This window comes from Phymastichus coffea, unplaced genomic scaffold (assembly GCF_024137745.1).
Source record: "Phymastichus coffea isolate CEN01 unplaced genomic scaffold, Cenicafe_Pcof_1.1 PCOF00140, whole genome shotgun sequence".
NCBI lineage: Eukaryota > Metazoa > Arthropoda > Insecta > Hymenoptera > Eulophidae > Phymastichus > Phymastichus coffea.
In genome coordinates, this window is record NW_026706951.1 from 325,525 (window position 1) to 348,809 (window position 23,285).

The 23,285-nt window shown below is 51.6% G+C and overlaps 1 protein-coding gene across 3 annotated transcripts in view; it reads right to left on the reverse strand.

Annotated features, from left to right (window-relative positions):
* LOC131671979 (protein rhomboid) overlaps positions 1 to 23,285 on the reverse strand; it is a 186,451-nt gene that overhangs the window by 51,553 nt on the left and 111,613 nt on the right. The gene's annotated exons all lie outside the window — the stretch shown is intronic.

Here is a 23,285-nt window from a genome sequence, read left to right on the forward strand (position 1 = left end):
TGCTCGCACTTGGCCTTGCTCTGCAACCAATCAATGACCAGTGATCGCTTTTATCGCCTTTGTCGCGCTCTCTCCCGTCCCGTTGCTCGCTCGACCGACCGACGCTCTGTGCCCCGAAAAACTTGCCTCGAATCTTAATTCTCAGTCCCTTTCATCTCAATGATTTACTCCTGAGAAACTTGAACGATCAATAACCTCGGCGTCCTTTCGTTTTTCCGCTTTTTCCAGTACGCGGCAACCCTTAATTGAGACGACCGACTGCCATGACAGAATCCATCGTCGGGAAAGGCTTCGTGCACCTGTGCATACCAAGTGTCAAACAGGAAACAATCGAATGCCCATGTGCAATCGGAACTTGCATAGTGCTCGCAGAACAGGGAATGTAGCTGGGCGCAAAGAGAACCTATAACCGAATACAATCGATACAATCGATCGGTAAAATCAAAGACACGACGAATGGACTGTCGCTATGAAAAATTCACTGCTAATGATCAATAAAGCAAAGCGACAGGTACAGACAATGAGAAATTAAAAAAGCACGACGAGGCAATAAAATTTCAATCGCTCATGCGCGGACGGAAAAGTTTATCTTTTGCGTTCGACGCTCATCCGAGACATTCGTTTCTTCCACTCGCACGGCTTTTTCGACGATAAATTAAACTTCCCTCGAGGTTTCAACACTCCACGCTAAGCTGCACCGTATCTCGTTTTCCTTCACGGCTCAGCGGCTTCCTCTACTATATATTTTAATCCGCGGGAAAAAAGTTTTCGCAGATAATTATGCCGTTCATTGAAGTCTTTTGCACATAGATTTTCTATTTTTTTTTTTTGCTTTCTTTTGCCTTTTTTTCAACGTCAGCTCTGACATATTTATGTGAACTTGGTTGAATATGGTTTTTCGGCACAGTAGCAAGTAATTTATCGCTGGTCCGGAGGAGCTTTTTAACGAAATTCAGACATTTATACGATATTCTTCATGGATTTCATACTACATACTACAAGCTTTCCGCGATTGAGCGCTTCGACCCACCAGATATCGATGGAGAAGAAAAAAGAGTCCTTGTGAATTTGCGCGAGAAAGCGATGAGGGCGCTTTGTATCTCCGGCACGAGAAGCCGCACTTTCGAAAAAAACGAGCAGTGGCTAATAAACAATTGACGCGAAAGCACCCGTGGAGATCGAACTTGTTCCCGCCGAGGTGGCCCTGGAGGGGAATATCGTTAATTCGCGAAAGACGCCGGAAGAATGCCTAACCCTGCGGCCTGAGATTGGCTTGGGCAAAATTATCCCGAACTCCAGCGACGGTGAGCGCGTCGCAATCACGTTTTGGCCATCTGACTTCAGCGGAGGCGTGATCTCACCTCGTATCTCACTCCTTCCATAGTTACCACCACCTTAGCTTGCTCTACGTGCGCGCCCGATCCCCCCGCCCCCGCCACTCGTTCACCTCACACTCAGCTTGCCAAATCTCAGCTTCGAACTCGAGTCTGACTATTCCTTCACCTTCTTTTCTCCTATTGCCAGCTTTTGTTGAAAAATCCTCTTTATGCGCGTGTCGCAGCAGCTGTTGATTTCAGTTATGCAATCAACGAAGACCGAACGGGGACTATTTGTCTGGAATTTCACAAGCGCCATCGTCATCGTGTTTAATCTTCTCTTTTGTTCTACTTCGCGGCTTCTTCTTATCCAACCCCAAAGGATTCGTTGAACCATACGTTTGCTGTATGTGATTTCAAGCGATAGACTGTTCCAAAATAGCGAACGAAAAATTAACCCAGCCACGCATTTGCAAGGGAAGTAATATGCATCCCTTAAATTTAGTCGGAAGCAGTAGCAATATCGATGAAAAGTAGTTGTAGACGCGAAGCCTTGGCTGAAACTTGGAGCTACCTGTTGCCCGTTGCCGATACTGAAATACCACGAGAGAGCACAAGCCGAATGTAAACATAATTTCAATGAGTTTTCATATCGGCGTTTCCATCAATTCCAATTGGCTGTAACCGAGGCGGATGGCCGAAGAGAATCGATGCACGGAGACAGCTCTGCACGTCAAAGGATGCAACTGGTAAATTTGCGCTACGCGAAATTCTTCTTGAGTTTGCATCGGCAAAGCTGGCTTTTCGGAAGTTTTGTCCGATCGACGGCGCACGCGTACAATCGAAGGAATCACGAGTAATGTACGTAAGACCGATCTAGAGACATAATTTTGGAGCGATCCACGCAGTGGATCCGCGGACAGACAGCAGTGGCCAAGTGGCGTTCGGAAACGGAAAGAAGACGTCGGCAAAAGTGCAGACGGCGCTGTTGGCACGGAACCGATCTACAACAGCACGCCAGCGAGCAAGTGTCCCGCCGCTGCACCGGCTCGCCTCCTTTCCGCCGAAGACCCCGATACATTGTCGTTGAACAACGAAAGTAACGCACAGGGCTACATATCCAATTCGCTTACAGGCGTACAGGCGATTGTTCGATTGTTCGATTGTTCGCTGCTGATAGGCGGCTGCTCTTCGGGCAGATCATCCTCCATCTGGCGCGTAGCAGCGGACTCGTTTCCCTTTCACAGCCGCGAGGCTGTCGAGCGCAAAGTCTCGAGCGAAGCCCTCGGCTGGGGCGTGCCGTGCGAAATATACGAAGGCCCTGGTCATAACAGCAGGGCCAAAGGCCCAATTGGCGCGTACGAACGAAGTTGACGCCACCGCGAAGTGAGACGGCGCTCGTTTGGGCGCCAAGCCTCGGCCACCCCCAGCGAACCCCCGTTCTTTTCTCTCGGCCGAACGGATCCAGCTTGAAGCGAGCGTCGCGTTTTCGTCGGCGCCGCAGAGCTCGAGGCGCGCCAACTGAGCCAAACGACGCCGAACGGGACCGACCCAGCAAATTAACTTTCACTAGCATCTTCCCAATTAATTTGGAGGCGCTGGCGAGCGCGGCCCGTTAATTGCACACTTAAATTATAAGCGTAACGCCGAGATTAGCCGCGATCTCCAGCTTGGCGGCCCCGATCTTTGCACCGATCTTGGCGCCGATCTTGGCGCCGATCTTTTCAATGGTTTCGCGTGCTTACGCCTCATCAGATCTGCCTTTCGGGAAAGCATTTTCTCACCGGTTCCGCGATCAAATGAATCTCCCGTCGAAACGAATGTGTCCAACTGTTCTCGTTCAACTTGGGTTACTTGCATTTTAAGCCGCGAGCGTGTTACGGGAACAAGCGGTAATTGATCAAAGGTTTTTGCACTCCAATACCGGAGCGAGGAGACAAACTTCCTCTAAGTAAACTCCAACAGCTGCTTTGAAGTTGAAGCGCTGTTCAGCGGGCAAATTTCAGAGGCAAAGCTTTCGCAGTTTTATCCGATTTGCCATGTCAATGCTCATCTATATATGTATGTATAGATTTGGACGTTGAATCTCTCGATGCTCTCGAACGAGTAATCGATTGTCGACGCGCTTGTCAATATTCGACTCGCGTGCGTCGCTTATATAGCGCACGCTCGCATCGGCAACTGTCGCTCCCACTGGCTGCGCTTTATATTTTGCACTTTGCGTGACGGACATGTCAAGCTGTCATAAGGAAAGGTTATATTGATGCTCGTGAAACTTTACCTGTCAATGTTGAAAGACAAACACGTGCTGAAAAATGCCAGCGGCGTTTAAGAGAAAGATGATGCAATTAACGTTTATTATTCATAGAGGAGCTAGTAAAAGCGCTTGACGATAAATAGCGAATAGGGAAATTGGGTTGTTAACGAGTAAATCGCCTACCAATCGCCTACCCGCAACCCCTTTCGAATACACAGGCGGGCACACACGCGCAGACGCTTTAGCGTTGGCAATATTTCATCGCAAACGCGACGTGCTACAGGGAGTGTCCTTTGCGAGCGCGCGAGAGCCTGTCTGTATCTCTTCTCTTTTTCGGCTATAGCGCGATTCGTTTCTCGCCTTATTTAGTGTTTTTTGTTCGCCGCGTCGACGCTTAATACGACGAAACGCGACACCCTCGGCTCTTCATTAATCACTACACTACAACTTACCACGCGCGTCGACGCTTAGCAACACTTAATTGTGGCTGCAGCGAGCAGACTTTTGGATTCAGGCTCTTGCCCTCGTCCCTTCGTTCGTCTTTTTTTCCTTCCTTGCCCGTCCACGTGTCGACGTGTCTGGGTACTCGCTTTACGATCCATTAACGTCACTACCTATACAACCAAATGTTTGAGCCTAGCTAAAGTCCAATTCCAAATACGGCATCGCAATGAATGTTCAGCTTCAGGTCTCAACTGCAGACACCGTCGGCTCAAAATCAATAGCTGCCTTCGCTCTTCTGTCTCGTTGCGCTCACACACACAGAACTCACTCGATAAACCATTCACAATTTCAATATCCAGTTCGCTGTGAATTGCCATTTCCAATGAATTCAACTGCGCGACGTCAGTCGATGATGCTCAAGTCAAGGTTAACAGTCTGCGTTATCAGGCACAAGCAAATGCTAAGCGATGATATAAAATGCGGCTGAAGGAGACGACGACTACATGACATTGCAGACGGCTTTTTTTTGCGCGCGATTATTTATAGCAAAGGTGCGTGAGCGGCGCCAAGTGACGGGTCTTGTTGGCGCTTACCCAAATCTACAAGTCAGATTTTTTTATTATACTTTATTTTGTCTTTTCCTACGCTGTGCTCACCTCGTTATTTAGTTGATCATAGGTATCGATTGCTCGTGTGGGCTTCATTCCGAAGTCAAATCGCGCTAAACTATTATTTAGCGGTGAACCAACGAAATTCTCTCCGCGAAATGTATGATTATATTTTTTAGTGAAACAATGCAACAACAAAATTACTCTCCTAATTAAATTTAAAGTCGGTTAAATGACCATGTCACCGCTGACAAACTATTTAAGTAGCAAATTACCTGTCATGTGTATTCAAGTGGCAATAAACTAAATTTATCGTTCGCATGTCATAAAAAAAGGAAAAAAAAGGTACTGAAGTCAATCATCAGTGGCCATCACAGTATAGCATTTCACACAACGTAAAAAAAAAAGAAATGAACGAGCTGGCGTTCGGCTAATCAAAAGAAATTGGTGAAATTGAATATGAAACTTGCGTCGCAGTTGCGCGCGGAAATGCAAAAAACGTCTCGTCGCCAACAAATGATCTTCTATTTCATTCAGCTGTCTCGAAAATAAATACATGGCGAGAACAAAAATCCTGTACATCCCGCATGTAACACCACCACAGAGAGATAGAGAGAGAGAGAGAGAGAGAGAGAGAGAAATGTGAACTTTCCGGCGTCGGCGCGTCGTTTACCAAACAATTCCCAATTGGCTTGTCAAAAGTTGTGCCAAAAATGGCCCAGTCTGATTTATGAGGCGCGCAGGCGCCGATTTATTGCCCCAAACGGACAAAAGTGCCGTGGCCGCGCGAGCGAGACAGAACGGAAAGAGGAGTATTTTAAAGTCCGTTGGTGTCATTAATACACATCCGCGTGTTGGGTACCGTGCAGCCGTAGCGCTGCGTGTGAAAACAAATCTTGGCTTTTGAATGCAGCCACTATCCACTATTAACTCGTAGGGATTGAAGAAAAACAAATGATTAGATAAGGCCAAGTCGAAAACCATTGGCATTTGGGCGTCTCGGCGCAAGCGTGGAAAAGCGCGCAAAGCTCTGGAGGAGCCGTTCGGCCGCAGCTGTATTTGGGAGAATCCTTCGAAAGGTCTGGCGCGATCAGCAATTACATATATTGTGTTTCTCGCAGGCAGCCTAATAAGCCCTTTGTAGAGCTTTAATAACGATTATAAAATCAGTTAATCAGTTGGCGCGATTAAAGGGAAACGCCGGCGCGGCAGCACTAACGAATGCTTTCCTAGCACGCGCCTCTCTCTCTCTCTCTCTCTCTCTCTCGGCCGGCTAATTTATGTATTCGCCGCGGTATTAGCAAGCAGGATTATTGGCGGAGATTACGCCCTGTCGGGAGGAATTCCGAAATTCCACTGCGCCGAGTTACGACGGAGCGCCGTCTCCCTCGCGAACGTGCCTCTGGCTTATTATTCTTTTGTTCTGGGCGATATGAAGAAACCTCGTTATGCGAGGATAAGACTGCTATTCGCCGTGGCGCTTGATAAGCGATCGTGCTTGCTTGGCGCCGACGGCAGCCAAATTACTTGGCCGATCAGCGACTCATCCTCCGTGAAATTTGAAGCCTTTTCCGCGCGAGGCCGAGTTAACGCCTCGGAATAATGGCTCGCGGCTTGCCGCTTCATTTTATTCCACATTTATACGTTCGACGATCCAGTTGATCCAGTTTCCCTCCTTGATTTTTCATTTTTGACCAATGAAAAGCCTTCGCGAGTAATTTGACGAGCCGATAGCGCTGCTTCAACTTCACTAAGTCGGACATAGGAACGTTATATTATCGAGTGACAATTTCAAAGTCAAACACTAAAATTTAACGGCGACCTATTGCTGCCGCACTTTCGGCAATATCCGAAAGTATAGCAGAGATATTCGGCAAATTGGCCGTCGTTGGCGATCCTGCCAGAGTGTTCATATAAATATACGACTTGTGCGATCGTTTCAGCGCGGATTGACCGTTAAAAGATAAACGCGCGCCAAGGGACGATTAGGAGAGCGGAAAGAAAGGCTCGGCCTTGGCGATCTGCGTCGTTATTCGGAGCTCCTTAATGACACAATTATTGGGAACTTGACGATTTATTGGAAGGGACGGCGATGTTGCGCGCGGCGCGCAGTTCGTAAAGTTTATTTACGATCGAGCGAGCTCCACATTCGATATACGTAAGGCTCTTAAAATGAGTCGATTGAGCCCAAGCGAAAGACCGAGGGATTTGGATTTACTGTGATTGCGTGCGAGCAAACAAAGCAGAAGCATCAACGGGAAAATATTGCATAGAGCGTGTAGCGACTGGATCATTAAACGTCAGAGCTGGAAATCGTAATCGAGTGATCAAAGGAAAAGAAAAAATCAATCGTCAAGAGGGGCAGAAACAATTATAGTTTGGTAAGCAAGGCGACATTGCGGGACAAAGTTTTCGCATCAATAAAGCCATTTTGAGGGGTCGGCCCAGAAGTTTGCGGGCGTAAAAGCCTCTCGCGAGCCCAACCGTGTCGTTATCTCATCAATCAATAAAGGCGCACTCTCTTGGGAGTAGAAGTGCTCTAATAATTTTGGACGAGTCGCGCTGGCGCTCAGATTTGCTCGAAGGCGAGCACGGGAGAACCACCACTCGGCAGCACGAAAACGAAATTCCGCGCCGAAGCTTATACAGGCGCGAGAGTACAAGTAGATCGCGCGGCGATTGAGCGCGCGAGCGAATGGGAGAAGGAAGAGAGATTAATTGGCGAGATTGCTTGATGGATACGGCGCGCGCGCGCGGGGCAGCGAGCGAGAGAGTGAAATCGACGATCGATATCTCAGCGATATGTTGATAGGCGCGCGCGTTTCTCTCATTCAATTATTTCACGCGCTACTGATTTGCCTGATTCGGCGGTTGTTCTACTTGTCCTCGGCAAACGTCAGCCGCCCTTGTCTGGCTCTTTCGCTCTCCCGCACGCGCGCCACAATGAGCCGGAAAGAAGGCGCGGATTCTCGCGCGCAAACCACAAAACTCGGCCGAGAGATCCGCGGAAGATTGCACGGAGCTGCTTGGCGAGCGGAAGGAGCGGAAGGAACGAAACAAAGTAAGGATGCACAGCGGAGCTAGCAGACCTCATTCAATCAGAACACAATGTTTTCTTTTTCTCTGCAGCAGCGACATGCTGCCTCTCTTTCAATGCCCCATGTGAAAGTTTCAGGCGAAACAGCCGAAAACCCGTTAAACTCGTTTCTGCCGATCGAGCAGCAGCAGCAGCAGCAGCAGCAGCAGCAGCAGCAGCAGCAGCAGCGACGGCGGCGGCGGCGGCGGTGGCGGCGGCAGTGCTCTAATTAGACTGGCTTCGAGTGGCAAGCGAGAACACGCTCTCCTCGCAGATACGCACTTGAAAGTGCACGCAAGAGACGCCAGCTCGCGGCTCGCGCAAGGCGCACTGCAGCGAGCTTTGATTGTTTTGCTAAAAGCATCCAGTGCCGACTGTCGACGATTAATCTCTCGGCCTTGGGCCTCACAGATGCCGCGGCCGAGCGCCTCGATCTGCGGTCGCTTCTGCTGCTGGCTCTGGACTGATAACGGTCGCGGTACGCCGGTCGAGAGCCGAGACCATGATTAAAGCTCGCCTGCGCGTAGACGCAAAGCAACAGAGTCAAGTAGCTGCTACTCGTGCTCCAAAAGCAGCAGCAGAGTTCGCGGGGGTTCGCCTATAAGTGTCGGCTCATCTCGAAATAGCCTCGGCATCGAGATAATCCGGCCAGCTCTGCCCGACTCGCAGTTGCTCTTGACTTGGTTTTCGCCTCACTCCTGCTCTTCTCTTTTCTCTCCGCGTCCGCTGCGGCAGCGTGGCGGCGAGGCGGCGAGGCGGCGAGGCGGCGAGGCGGCGCGGCGCGGAGGTTGTCAACCGCAAGCCTGCGCCGACTTGTCTCGCTGCCTTCTGATCTTTCATCCACCACAGAATTTCGTCACAGCTGACTCCTCTGCTCTGTTCTCTCTTTTCCTAGCGTCGACCGGCGACTTGTTTTTTGTTTCTGTTTTTGTTTTTGTTGATGGACTTGAGCTTGAGTTTTGAGTTGAGGATCGACCAAGCGTCCATTGTCCAACGAGATTTTTCGCGGCACATCTAGAAAAGTCGGCAGACGAGCGAGCTCTCGAACAAACGCGACCGAGTATCTTTGGGCGAAACCGTTAATGGACAATGACGACAGAGCCAAACGAAAGGGAACGGGCGTAAAGCCATTGATGCGTACACGGCGACAGGACAAAGACAGGCGTCTTTCTCTCTCACTCTCGATTTCTTCGTGTTGCGTAGTTTTATTTGGCGTGCCGCGCGGCGGCCACTCTCGTCTCGACTATTTCCTGTCACATTTCCCATCCGGAATAGAACGTTCTCAAAGTGTCGAGAGAGTAAAGAACGCGCAGCGTCCATTCTTGGAAGCATCAGCTGGCCTTTGCTCGAATTAAAAATACGAGTCTTGTGCCCAAAGCCCGACTTGTGACTGTTCCTCTCGGCCAGACAAATTTCGTGGTAAACTCCAGTGGCTTCCTTTCTGACTCACTCGCTGGCACTTGGTCTGGAGCTTTCGCACTTTTCGCTGGCACTGCCGCGCCAAAAATGCGAAAGGCGTGTCCGAGGACAAGTTGCGCGGGCCATGGACCAGACAAAGGTCTGGCATCGATATCGAACGCATAGCTGGGAAAGGTGGAAGTCGGCGAATTCGAGAATTCGGCAGTGCCGCGCAGAAAAAGCCTGGGCCATTGATCGGACGATTAATGGTGCGCGCGCGTTGGGGCTTTCAGCTGGTTTTCGGCGCGCCAATTACGCCTGCTGCGGGCTTTGCTTGCTTTCTCTAGCGCGGAAGTCCGAGATGACAAAGATGACAAGTATTAACGCGCAAGGAGAGCCCGAGCGAGCTTAGTTTGCAGCAGCGGCAGCAGTACAAAGCCCTCGGCCAGCTGGTCGTCGTCCGCTTGGAAATGAGGCTGCGCGCGGCGCGCCTCAGCAACGGGATTAATTTGCCGGCTGGCGGCGCTCAAAGACAACGCTCGCGTAAATTCGCCGGGCCTGTTAGTCCCACTGGCTCGTTACTCTTCTCGGGCAGCCGAGCTTTCGGGTCCATCGGTTGCCGGCGAGGCATGCCTCGTTGCGAAGCTCGCCCGAGCGAGTATCGATTCGGGCGTGCACGCGCAAGAAAACTAATTTCCCTGCGGAAAAAGGCAAGTCAGCGCGATTCGCGCCGGATGGAATTTATGCGCTCTCATATTCGCGTCCGAATTTATGCGGCCGAAAAGAGCGCGTATCTTCGACAGCGCCCTCCGCTTCTCGCACACAATGCCGCGCCTTCTCTTTTTTAATCGCCACCGCCGCTGCTTTTTTCGCGCGCCGCCCTATTTATTAACTGTTAGCACATTTCTGGCTCCGCTTTTGTTATGGAAATTGCGCGATGCGCCTCCGCGCTCCACGACACGCTCTATTTATGCGGATTCCCTCCTCGTTATTCATGCCCAGTGTGAGCTCTGCTTTTATTTTCTTGCTCGCTCGTTCGTTTGTGCTTTTCATCTAACAACATCAAGCTCATCCGCCGACAGTGAAGCTGGCCAAAAATCGTTAGCTCAGCAGCATCGTTTTCTCATTGAAGGATAGAACGAGGTTTCGCTCGTAAAGACCTCGTAACACCATTTCAGCGCAAATTTTTAGACGCTCGTTTGGGAGAAGGCGCAAACCAGCAGGCTTCCGTGGTTCGTATCGACAAGTCTGCAACGCCAATTAAAGGCGCGAAGATGCAGATCGCTCGAACCTCAACCGCGACGGAGCGAGTCGCGCGTGGCGATATAAAAGCGAGAGTAGACGCACTCGCGAGGGACGCTGTCGTACGTAACTCTCTCTCTATTTTTGGATTGGCGTTTTTGGCACTCGAACACCGTTCTCACTTACCATAGACTTTTGCCTATACATTAGCTATCCTATTCACCGACGCCTCGCTCTATTTTTCTCCTCGAATGATAGTTGGAATGGAATGACAAAGCTGCCCGAGAGAGCTGAGTAAAGACAAGTTTATCAAGTACACCCGTGAAAAGTCTCGTTTGAGGCAAACAGGAGAAAAAAATGGACGTCAGTAAAAAAGTTTGTTCTTTTTTTCAGAAGCAACAAAAAAACTTGTTCGAGTCTCATCTTCCAGCGGGAAGAGCAGTCGAGTCACTTTAATGTTGTTCATATCCGCGTTCTGACAAGTGCCACGAAGTAACTCAGCTCATTTCATTCGGCTCGCGCGATTTGCTACTCTCGAGATATTGTGGGCAAAAATGAAGAGACGAAAGAGATAAAGGAGCGACTGCGCGAAAATCCAAGCTCGCCCGGGGAAATTAATGGCCAAGTGCGTGCCGCGCCGAGTCTTGAACAGTCGCGGCGCGGCGTGTTCTTCGCCGACCTTCGCAGACAAAATGAAACGCGCCAGAAGTCGCGAAATGAAAAGCTTTTGGCGGCAGAAGCGATGGCAACGCGCTGTCATAAATACGGCGGCTGATATTACCAAGCTACTCGTTCAAGCTTACCGACTTTATGGCGCTCTTGTAAAGTCCGCAGCGCGTAGGTGATATTAAAGGAACCGCAGTCATTCTTCTTGCTGCCTGCTGCCTAGGCAATTAAAGCGGGAGCTTGCTGCGTGCAGAAGGAGAAACGCAGTTGGAGCTGCTCTCTTCGGAACACGGACCGCGTCTTTCGCCTCGCAGCGAAGTTCGCCTGCTAATTAATATCATTGGCGACATCAAAGATGCTGTCGCTCTTGAAGAGAGAGAAACGGAGACAAGAGCTCGGGGGACGGCGACTTTTGTCCGACTGAGGTGTTTTCTGCCGCAGGCACACGACGTTAAAGACCGTTTGCAGATCTGCCGCGCAACTTTCCGTCCAGCCTCGCAAATAAGCCCTGGTTAACGCGAGGCGCCCGTCGAATTCGACGCGGAACCTCTCGAAGCTTTTGCAGTGCCAAGAGCGAGTGGCTTTGCGCTGCACTCGAGAGAGGTGCACTCGACGACGATAAACCCGATCGGCCAGTGTGCAAGCCGAAAATCAGTGGCCAAGCAGCGGCCAAGCAGCGGCCAAGCAGCGGCCAAGCAGCACCGGCGGCCGACCAATGGCACTCGAGGCTGCTCGCAGCGAGCACCCGCCACACTTCATCGTCAGGAATTGGAGCACAATCAGAGTTGAATTACGAATCGATGCTGATCGCGACAAGATTCGGTTGTACGCGCGTATGCGACGTGCCGCGTGCGAGACCAGAGTCCAAAGCCTTCGACGTCTGAATCGAGCGCTCTTCGGTCCTGCAAGATCGAGCTCTATGAAATGTCTACGGCGGCGATCAGCCTCCTCGCAAGACTACTGGCAAAAGAAGCAGCCCGAGTTCGATCTTATTTGCAATGTTCAGCTTGGTCAGACAAGGCAACGCACGGACCGAAAGCAAACATTCTCCCTCTCCGTTCTCGGCCGCGGGTTTATTCGATTTGTCTCTCTGCTCTTTGCTTCTTGGCCCTTTCTTGGCTCTTTCTTGCCTATTTCGTCTCGCGTGCTGAGCTGCCTACTGCCAAAATTTCCCTTTCCTTTTTTCTTTGTCCCGGTCAACCCATAGGTCAACTCTCTAGACTACTGCTTTCTCGTATATCTCCCTTTTGCTGGGCCGGATGGAATGGATGAAAAAGTCTCGAGTCCAAATAGATAGATCGATTGCGTCGTAAGACTAACAGTTAAAACTCGGCACGAGCAAGCGCGCAGGTGCAATGGAGGGACAAAGCTCGGACACCTCGTAATGCGTCCGAGTTGTATGAAAAGAAAAGCACGTGCGTTCGGAGGCCGATGAGTCCAGAAGTTGTGCCCGAGGGCACCTTTTACCGCAGCCGGCGCACCTAAATAGAACGCGACGCATGCGGGCGGGCGGCACGGAATGACGCACAATTAGCGCTGATTGACGTTGGCTACGAGTTTGAGGCTGTCTGTTACGGGCTTGATAATGGGACATCGGTGACATTTTCTCGTAAGCTCGTTCATTGCTCTCGCTGCCGTCACTCGGCAGACTCCAACGTGGATTTGCCAGAGAAGACTGGATGGACCGGCTCGCTGCGACTGCAGCTTGACGTTCTTCATTAAACACACAAGCCGAGTCATTTAGAAATTTGCGATGGGAAAAAATCTCTCGTTGGTAATTTAATAAATCTTGGCAAGCTCCACGAAGCGGGGAAAAAAGCTCAAGGTAGAGAGGGCAGCAGAAGAAAAAATAAAACACACAGAGAGAAGAGGAGCGAGCTTCATTAATAAAATTGAAATAATTTCGATCCTCTTAAAAGGACTCGGTGGTGGCGGCACTTTCTCAAAGCCGCTGCGGAGGAAAAGCAGATTCCGGCTTTCCGGGCCCGAAGAATAATACGCAGACGAACGAGAGAGAGAGAGAGAGAGAGAGAGAGAGAGAGAGAGAGAGAGAGATAGGAGCTACGTCCGGTAAAACGGATTACCGTCCTTTCAATGCAAATGCCCGGCACTTTTACCCGGCGAAATTTATTCTGGCTCTGTCGGCGCGCTGCAGAAATTAGACGGAGGACTAGCAAAGCGAGCGCGAAAAGGGAGGGGGTTATAAGTGAATTATAAGGCGCGAGAAACCTCGCCGCTGCAACGACAGGTGCATCAGCCTCTTGCCTTTCTACGGTTTTCGCGATGCCGTTAGTGCATTTCCAAGCTCCAGTTTATGAGCTGCAGGCTCTGCACACGCACGCTAGTCCGGCCTTACTGCCTTCGCTAACGATATTTCATTTATAGCTACTTACCTCTCCACTTTCGACCCTCGAAGCGCTTGCGTTCTTTTTTTTTCGCCTACTAATCTTTCCCTCTTGTTAACGATGCTAAACTCAGCTGCACCATTCGTGGCCACTTCTTGGGCCGATAAAAATTATTCTACCATCGTACGCCTGAGAAAAGAAAAGATACGTACGACGAAATCGCGGATAAATGTATAGGGCAGTGGCGAATTTCTGAAAGTGACAGCTATTCGACGGTAAATCAACGCAAGTCATCCGAGCAAAGGGCGGACATTAGATCGATGGGTAATAACGGGCCAAATTAAAGTGCGCACGCGTATACTTTATGCAGGAGCTGCCGCCGCTGCCGTCGCTGCCGCCGCTGCCGCCGCTGCCGCCGCTGCCGCCGCTGCTGGCCGAGTTGGATTAAAAGGGGATTTATAAGGTTTACTCGCTAGGCCGATCGATTGCAGCTTTTATCGTCGCCCGTTCGCTGCGCTACACATTCATCAATCAAAACTGGAGGGATTTTCCGAAACAAATTATTCATCGACGCCCATCGGCTGAGTTTTTATCATCGCTCGTATCACACAATTACTCGACACGAGTGCCGAATAAACTTTAAATAACGCGTTCGCATTTGCAGAGTCCCAATGGAGAAAGAAAGTTGTGCGCGAACGAATATAATATATAGCCAAATAAACGAAGCCTTTAAAGCGTCCTAAGCGTCCTTAGGTGACGTAACGTTCATTGAAAAATCGAGTCTCGTATGGATACATGCGCAACTAGCCGGCCATCAATCTTGTGGCGAGCATTTTGAAATTCGCAGTGGGCCAGGCGCAAAAGTCGATTCTCACGATGGGAATGAAAAGCCCATAGACAAGCCGGCGAGCTGTCTCGATGCCGTTGTCTGGCGAGGAGCCTGTATCGGCGCTACCGGGCTACGCGACGCAAAAAGCGAGCAACGAAAAAAGAATTAGACGGCCCTCCTGTTCTTCTCTGGCTGGAGTCTTGCTTCCGCCCGATCGCTCGTAATGAATTTCGATTTCCGTGCATTCGCAGCACGTGCGCTGCGTTGCCGAGCACTCGAGGCGGTGGCTTCTGCTCGCTGCTGATTCAGAACCGTCAGATTATCGAACCGTCCGGATTGCGCGCGCGATACAGACTTAGAAATTGCAAAGGGGACCAACCCGCCGGGACGGTCCAACGGCTAATCTGGAATCTGGGATTGCAGTACTGCTCCTTCTCCTCTTGTCCTCTTCTCCTCTTCTCCTCTTCTTCTCGCTCTTCTCTTTTCCCTCCGCTCGCGAGCCCAGTCGCGCGACTGCAGATGGAGACTGCGCGCTTTGTCCTGCTCTCGCGCACTTTTACGTCTTCTTTACGCCCGGCCGCTTTGCAATTATCAAAGTGCGCTCGTTCTCCCGACCGCGATCAGTCGACGTCGATGAACAATGTGCGGCGCCGACAGCCCGGCTGACTCTCGTTAACAACGCCGCACCGCGAGCCGTCCAATCGAAAATCAACGGGCCGGCCCGGGCCCGAGGACGGAGCGCGCATCCACGCGTACAATGTAATCTTCATAGAGCACGAACGGAACAAGAGCAACGTCGAATAAAAACTCGCGGTACACGTCTATGCGTCTACGTATACATACATACATACATACATACATACATACATACATACATACATATATATATATATATATATATATATATATATATATATATATATATATATATATATATATATATATATATACACACATATGTATGTATATATATATATATAGATAGCTGTAGCCCCAGCCCTCTTGGTTTCGCGGACGAGTCCTCCTCCTCCACGCGAGCTACATCACAGCACCGACCAATAAATCACGCGCTGCTGCATTGCGCGAGCGCGAGCAGCGCACGCCTATATAACAAAAATTCTCGCGTTGCCTTTTTCGGCGAACGCAAATTTCGCATGCACGCCAAGTGTCCCTACCTACTCGCGCCAACGGGTTTTTTCATTTTGTTTTTCGACGCGCTCGCGCAAGTGAGTTATGACAGTAACGCTTGAGTGACGACATAAATATCAATTTATTTTGCGGATTCGAGTCTGTCGAGTTGAATTTTGAATAGATCATCGAAAGGAAATGCCGATGAATATTGAATAGGAATTGTCGCACAGTGCCGAAAAAACGTAAAGTTTGGAAAAATAAAGGTGCACGGAAAGAAGCTCGCGCGCGGTTCGGTGGATTCGATGCGCGCGACAGAAAGTGAACGAGATGGAAGTAAGCAGTGCAGATAGTCGAAGGAAGAGCGAGAGGGGATGCGAAAGAAGCGAGAAGCCTGACGGAGCGCAGAGGATGAAAAGCCCAGGGCCGAGAAGCGTCGGATTTTCGGAATTACAAATGGCGCTATTTAATATGAGGCGCCGACAAGCTCAGAGCAGGAGCTCATGAATGAGAGATAGCGCCCGCAAGGCAATTTCCATTTCTCCTCTGATTATTTTAGCGAGATGCATTTACATGTAACGCGTATTCACGCAGCGCTATGCCGGATTTCCCGAGCTATACACCTGCTACTCTCGCTGTCGGATATTGCCTTCGCTTAGTCGGTTTATTTGCCCTCTGCCGAGATTAATATTTCATTAATATTTCATTGATATTTCGCCTTCCCCGGAGCCTGCATACTTTCGCGTGCGCTCCTTCGAGATTTTGCGATAGCCCAATCAAAAGACGAATACGATCGGGAGCTCTTTCCAGGCGAGCAGTGCTCCGAGCGAACCACGCTTTCGTTTGAAGCAGCCGAGAAACACGAGAGGCGGTCGAAGGTTTTGTCATCGCGAGCTCGTTAAGCGGCTTCCGCAACGAAAGAAGCGCATGCAAATGCTCGTGCTCGGCCGAGTCTACACGCCTCGCATTCCGTATTCGCGAGCCAGGAAGAGAGGACGGCGCAGCAGCTCTTTTCAAGAAATAATTGTGGCCCGCGGAGAGACGACGGGGCACAATTATCTCTTTTTTCCCAAGCCAACTTGCAATTGGCGTCGGCTAATTAGTCGTCCTTTTCTCGCTCCTCTCATCTCGCGTCTTCTTCTCCGGCAAGCGGGCTACGAATTTATTTTTCACTCGAGTCGGCACGCGCTAGCGTGGCACACTCCAACTAAGTGGGACCAATTAGGCGACAGGAAAGAGCACGCTCGAGTCGATGATGCAAGGCAGACTGGCAAGGCGCCCGCGACGTAATATTGGCGCGAGTATCGGCGTGATGCGTGATGCGGCTGCCGCTGCCGCGGGAGTGCTCGGTCAAAGATCGCTTGCACTGCGGCAAGCTGAAGTGCGCTAATATCCCGAGAGAGAGAGAGAGAGAGAGAGAGAGAGAGAGAGAGAGAGAGAGAGAGAGAGAGAGAGAGAGAGAGAGAGAGAGAGAGAGAGAGAGAGAGCATAAGGACTCGCAGGCTAAAGTGACGCTCTCAAGTTGAAGCCAAGTTTGCACGCGACTTGCTCCCCGCAAGTTATAATCCAAGTCGGCTTAATAGAGTTCGACGATGGAAACTGATAATTAGAATGCAGACCCTCGCTCCGGAGAAGGTCGCGCGGGCTTAGGCGTATACCTGTACGAAACCGCAGCTGAGGGTATCGAATAAATCTGATAAGCGACGAATATTGCCTTGAAGCAGCCCACCGTACCTACGGCCACCTCTCCAGAGGCAGAGTGCAGCCGAGTTTGAATTTGCTCCCCCGCCAGCGCGTTTCGGCGCTCGATAAGCTCCGGCGTGGCACGCGCGCTCACTTCGCCCTGAGCGAAGCTGCTTCGCGCGGCAAGTTTATTCCATTGGCAGCCGACGCATCAGTGGCTTGCTTCGACAACCAACTTTGTTTTCATTCGTTTGAGATTAGCTGCGGCTGCGCTAGGCGAGCACCAGCGCCTTTCCTTTTTATTCCCTATTGCCTTTCGCTCTGCCTTTCGATGCGAGTTTGCGCATCAAATGAAAAACATTCAAAGGCAAGAGAGGAGGATAAGGCAGACGCGCGTGTAGCCGTAAATAAATCAGGCGGCGTATCTCGCGCGCGTATACGACGTGGCACAATCAAATGAGAGCGGCAGGGAGGAAGGGCGCGAAAACAGCGCGAGAGAGGCGCGAGAAAGGAAGAAGGAATCGGGCGCGGAGGTGTTATTTTCGCGGATAAAAGGTGCCGTGACGTAGGCGCTCGCAGCTCCCACAGACCGAGGGAAAAGGCACCGGCGCACCATTCTAATTGAGCGCGCGAAACTGTCAGTCACATATGCGCACGCGCTAACAATGGCCCAACGGTACCGCGCACTTGCTCTCTCTCTCTCTCTCTCTCTCTCTCTCTCTCTCTCTCTCTCTCTCTCTCTCTCTCTCTCTCTCTCTCTTGCAAGCTCTGTCCGTGTCGCTTTGTTCTGGCCGTTCGATGAAATCGCGGCCGCCTACTCAATGTCCAGTGCTTTGCGCCAAGTTTGCACGCTCGTACCGCAGCTTCGATCGTTCGAGGCTGCTCGCACCGCCAAAGCGCGGATAGTTTTCGACAGTTTCAGTCGCGAGCGAAGCCTGGCCGCTAAAGCAAAGCAAAGTTCGGATGCCTCGGCAGGGTGACGGCTCACCCGGACGAAGAAAGAAGCGCAAACAACCACTGGGTTGTTCTGGTCGGGTTCTGCGATCCCGATTACATAGGCGCGCGAAGCCGTCCTCGGACACGCGCGGCCGCAGCCCAGCCATAACTATACCCCACGCCAGCTGCCCTGGGTACGAGTTGGACCAGCCGCGCCAGCAGGAGCCCACGCCATTAGCATTTATAGTGCAAAGTTGCCGGGGCGTTAAAGCCAAGTGCGCCTTTCTCGCGACTGGGCGCCCATCCACGAGGAGCCGGCTTTGGCTCCGCGCGACGTCTTCGCGGGCACGTATCCAGGGGTCCACGATCGCGCGGCAGTGACGCTGCGAGGCGAAGCTTTGTCAAGCTTTGTCAATCTTTGTCAATATCGGCCAATCTCGAGCGTCTGGTTCGGCATCCCCGAAGCACTGTCGGAGAGCCCGTGAATCTTTGCAGGAAGGCGAGGCAAAAGATTTGCATAACGCAGGCGGGAGGTGCAGAGGTCTTATAATTTAAAAATAAGGAAGTAGCAGGAGGTTCCGTGGCGAGGGCAAGTAGCCGCGCTGCGGCGCAGTGCTAGCCAGAGTTACGAGCGCGCGAGTGAGACCGAGTGACGAGTCTCGGGGGAAATTCCGCAAGTTTGCTTAATGGAATTATAAAGAGACCGAGACGCGCGCTCGCGGAAAGGAGGTCGAAGCCGGCCGTCTGTATTTTCTAAATTTGACGAAGCCTCGTCGGAAATTGCAATTTGTGCCACGCGCGGGGGCCGCACACCGGTATTTTGGCTGCTGCTTTGCCGCCGGCCGCCGGCCGCGCGCCGACCCGACCACACGCCAGCTGACGTAGCGAAAGCCCGAGGAGCTGCCTTGGCTGCCGACGGTAGATTTGCAGAAAGCGATATTAATGGCGCGGCACTGAGCGCGCAAAACCTCTCTCCGCGGATGCAGGCGTCAAGTGCTAAGTTCTGCTTTTAATCAGGCCTGCCTACCGAGCTCCTCGAACCTTTACCAGGCTTTCCTTCGAGTGCACTTTCGAGTGCATTGTTCAAGCTCGCTTTCCCGACGACCACGGCAATAGCGTCCGAATGAGTGATCAGCTCGCGAATCACCTTTGGCGAGCCCTTCGCGCTGCTTGACTGCCCGAACGAAGCCACTTTCGCGTCGTAAAAATAAAGCCGCCACTGTTCTTCTGCTTCTTTGATTTCTTTGATAATCGGGAGAGAGCAGCGGAAGAAAAAACAATCCATGAAAAATTAAAAGCTCCGATAATCCCTTACGCATCCCCCGGTGGGAGTCAGCCGCAGCAGAGCAAAGTCCATTAAGCCTCTGTTCGGTGCCGCGACGCTTAATCTTTTATATGCGAAGGAAGCCGAGACAAAGGCGTACACCTATACACCTCGAGAGAAGGAGATGGGATTGTAAGCCCTCGTAGTGCTGCCGATCGATGTTCGCATGGCATCGTTTCAAGCTTCATTTTCTTTCGCCTCGTTATTTTTCCAATCTTGTTAGTGGGCGTGCATCCTGACGGTTTACGCGACGCAAAATAATATCAATCCTATTCACGCGGACAAATCGTTTGACATTGACGGCGCAGCGATAAAAAAATGAAAAGCTCAGACTGATAGATGAAAAAACCTGGGGAGAGCGTTGTCGACCCAATTAGAGAGCTTAACAGGCAATGATTATCAAGTCAGCTGGCATTTAACAAGTCGTCGAGTCGATGAGAAATACCGTAATAATAGGCCATCAATAATCCAATGCGAGGAGGCATTTTATTAAAACTTTATTCGACTACCGACAAACGTCCTTCCATCATTATTCCATTACTAAATTGAAAAGTTGAATAGGGCTTCCGAGAGGCGATCAATAGATTACTTTTCAGTGGAGAGGTTCGAAGGAAAATGCAATGAACAGGAAGAAGGAGGAATTCGTTGCCGGCGAAATTGGATGCGCGCGCGCGCGCGAAACTTTGGGATTGCAGGCGCGGCGCGTGTGCGAATTTCATGAGACGAGCGAGACGGCGCTGCTCGCTGGCTTGTACATAGCAGAATTCAAAGAGAGAGAGAGAGAGAGATATCGTACACGGATGATTTTCAGATAGAGTTCCGATACATCTGTGTACAACGGCAGCGGCGTTATCAGGCAAGCAACCCCCGTTCGCCGCATACGTAATCGCGTATTCATGATATTACTCTCCGACGGGACGTTTTCCTGATATTTATTTTTACGGCGTCGAGAGAGCCGGCCAGTTTTATTGCCTCTCGTACGATATTACGGCGCGTAACAGTGTTTCTTCTTTCTTTCTTTCTTTCTTTCCTCTTGTTCCCTTCGGGGCCACTGTCATCGACAAAACCGTTTGTTTGTTTCGTTCGACTCTTGAAAAACGGTCAAACGACTGTTCGCCCAAAGCTTCGCTGCTCGAAACATGCAGCATGGATGACATGTGCCGATCAAAGTCGGCTGCACGTTTAGTAAGCGAGAGAGTGCAAGACGGTGTGGACCTTGGCCGGCGTTCCTCTCTTGCTTCTCTGCCGGTCACTTGCGGGTTCGTTAAAGTATTCTATACCCACTACAAGTCTCTATAACCAAACTTTGGGCGTTGCTGAGACTATAAGTAGATGCTCGTTGACAACTCGCTGAAAATGAGGAGAGAGAGAGAGAGAGAGAGAGAGAGAGACGATGACCCGTCCGACAAACAAAGGAAAAGAAGCGTCGCTCGCGAGGTCCAAGATAAACGCAGATTGTTGGGCCATCGGTCGATCGTCTCAGCGCGTTCGGCCAATGAACAAGACAATTAGACGAAACAGAGGGCAGCTGTACGTTTGGCCTGCTCGAGGCCACACGCAGCAACGATAAGCCAATAATGTGCGCTGTCCCGACAGTCGATTCGTTTGGCAAGGATCGCACGTACGCAGAGCTTCGCGCGCATGTCGCCCCAGCGACCGCGACGGCGAGGATCACGCGAGCTGCCTGCTAATAACACATCAAGCCGTTTGGGTAGGCAATTCAACGCCACCCGCGGCCATTCCCAATCGTTTGAACTGTTACCCACGCCTGCTAGGATCTTTCTCGCAGATGTGCGACAATCAGCGCTCGACGACTGTCGAGCGTTCGAATTGGCACTCGTCGTCGCTATTTGCCACAGGTCATGCGAAGGCTCGCTTTCATTCATTCAAACTGAAATGCCGACGGAAGGAGTACAAACGCTTCCGGTTGCGTCAAGCTTGCAGCGAGTCATTTCTTTATCTCGACCGATGAACAAGCGGACAGGATGAGGCCGAGCAAGAAGGAAGAGCAAGCTCGACAAAGCAGAAAACAACTCTCAGGAGATTTTCGCAAAGATTCAATCAGCTGGAAAACAAGTGGCACTCGGTTTAACTCTTTGACCGTGTATTCGAGTCCGTGCAGCGCAGCGAGCTCTCCACTGCTGCCGGGGCTGTCTAACGAAATTCCGTGGGCGTCTAACCCAATAAGCCGAGTGCTGGAGTGCTGGGCTAATTATGAGAGCGAGTTCATTGGAGTTTGCCGCCGCAAGAGAATTATCATGCTAATGGAGCGCCCAGCTTAAACACACGCACACACGCACACAACATCACGTGCGGCACTCGTTTCTCTCCACAGCGCCTTTATGAAACATTAAGAACGACACGCCAAGAGGAGGGGAGGAGGAGAGGAGGATTATGTACGTTTTGGAATTCGGTCGTAGGCATCACGTGTACATGACGTGCCTACGCTGCTAATTCCAGCCGCGTATCCGAGTATTCGCGTAATGACGGAATTGTTTGGTGCGCGCGACAGATTTAATCTGCTGCTACTGAATTCGTGTGGGCTTCTCCGAACATTGTAGCGCTGCCTGTATCGCCGATTCGCGGCCAGGTATTTACCGAGTGCTCGCCGGATGCCATGTCTGCTGATGCACGATGCAAATAATTGCGCATTGTCGAGACATAATCCGATGGCGAATGGCGCCCCCAACGACGACGCAGCTGCGCAAGGCAATATTTATCGAGAAGCAAGGACAGACGCTCGAGGAGGTGGCGTTGTTCGGTTTGGCGACTCGCAGCGCCAGACTGCAGCCGCGTTATGCGCACTATTACTTTAGTTCATTAAACAGCCCCGGGCGCGCTTAATCGCGTGCATCACGCGGCCCACCGAGAGCAGCCTGAATTTTGATTACACGCGACATCGCCCGGCCAAACTGTTATTATTTCGGGCGCGCGCGTTCCACTGTGGTCGGACGCGCGGGTGCGCGCACAGCCAGGGGCTTTTTAGAACGTAGATGGCCGTGCACGCCAGCATTTACGCCTGTCGCTAACTTTTATTTGCGCTCTCGTTTGCCCTCCCGCCGCGGCTAGCCGAAGCACACGTTGGCAACGGGTGTGTCGTGAGCCGACGGAAGGAGAACGACCAGATCGAGAGAGCCGTCTTGCAGCGGCATCTTCATCGCAGCGCTCGGCAGCCGACTCGCTGCTTTTTGGCCCGTTCGCCTGGCGGACTGCCGGACGCGCTGCCTCCTCTCGAGCCGTGCAACTGCGCAGTTGCGCTCGGCCGACTGCCGGCTCTCGGCTTCTGCTTCGCTGCTGCTTGCGCTGCCGCCGCGACCTCGCAGCCTTAAACTTGTTAATTAGATTCTAGTCGGCTGGACCCACGCCGATCAAATCCCGCGGAACGCAACGCCCAACCTCCGAGTAATTGCAGCGACGGCCAATCGGTAGCCGAGCGCCCGCGACCAGTGCGATCGATTTGATTGGGTAGGAGCGAGTCGAGAACTTGATCAAATTCTACGAAAATAAGCTGCGCGACGAATTAATTGCCACGTCGGAAGCTTGCAAATTATCGCTGATCGGTGATAAGTGTGGCCTGCCGACGGCGCGCGCCGAGCAGTGAAAGTCACGCAATGAGGAAGTGGCGAATGGAGCTTGTTGACTGCCGCGACAATTGCTCGCTTTCCGCGTTTAAAAAGCTCCGTCTCGCCGCTCGAGCTCGCCGACGCCCGAGCATCGCCGAATTGCGAAGACGAATGGCGCCCGCCGAGGATGTCGGATGGCCTTGCCGCGCGGCTCAATGCGGAGCCGATTATCGATCGAGGCAACGCCAACCGATGCCACGGAGCTCTGCTGCCAAGTTGAGGTCGGACGCGGACGCGCGGGGCAGTCCCGGCATTATCCAATCAGCCGCACTAAAAAGCATCGGTCATCGGATGCGGCAGCAGCATCAACGGCTAAATCGCCCGCCGGAAAAGCAGATTTACGAGCTGGCGGATCGCAAAGTGAATCAGATTCTACTCGCGCGCGGGCAGCCGGCTGCGACGAAAGCGCG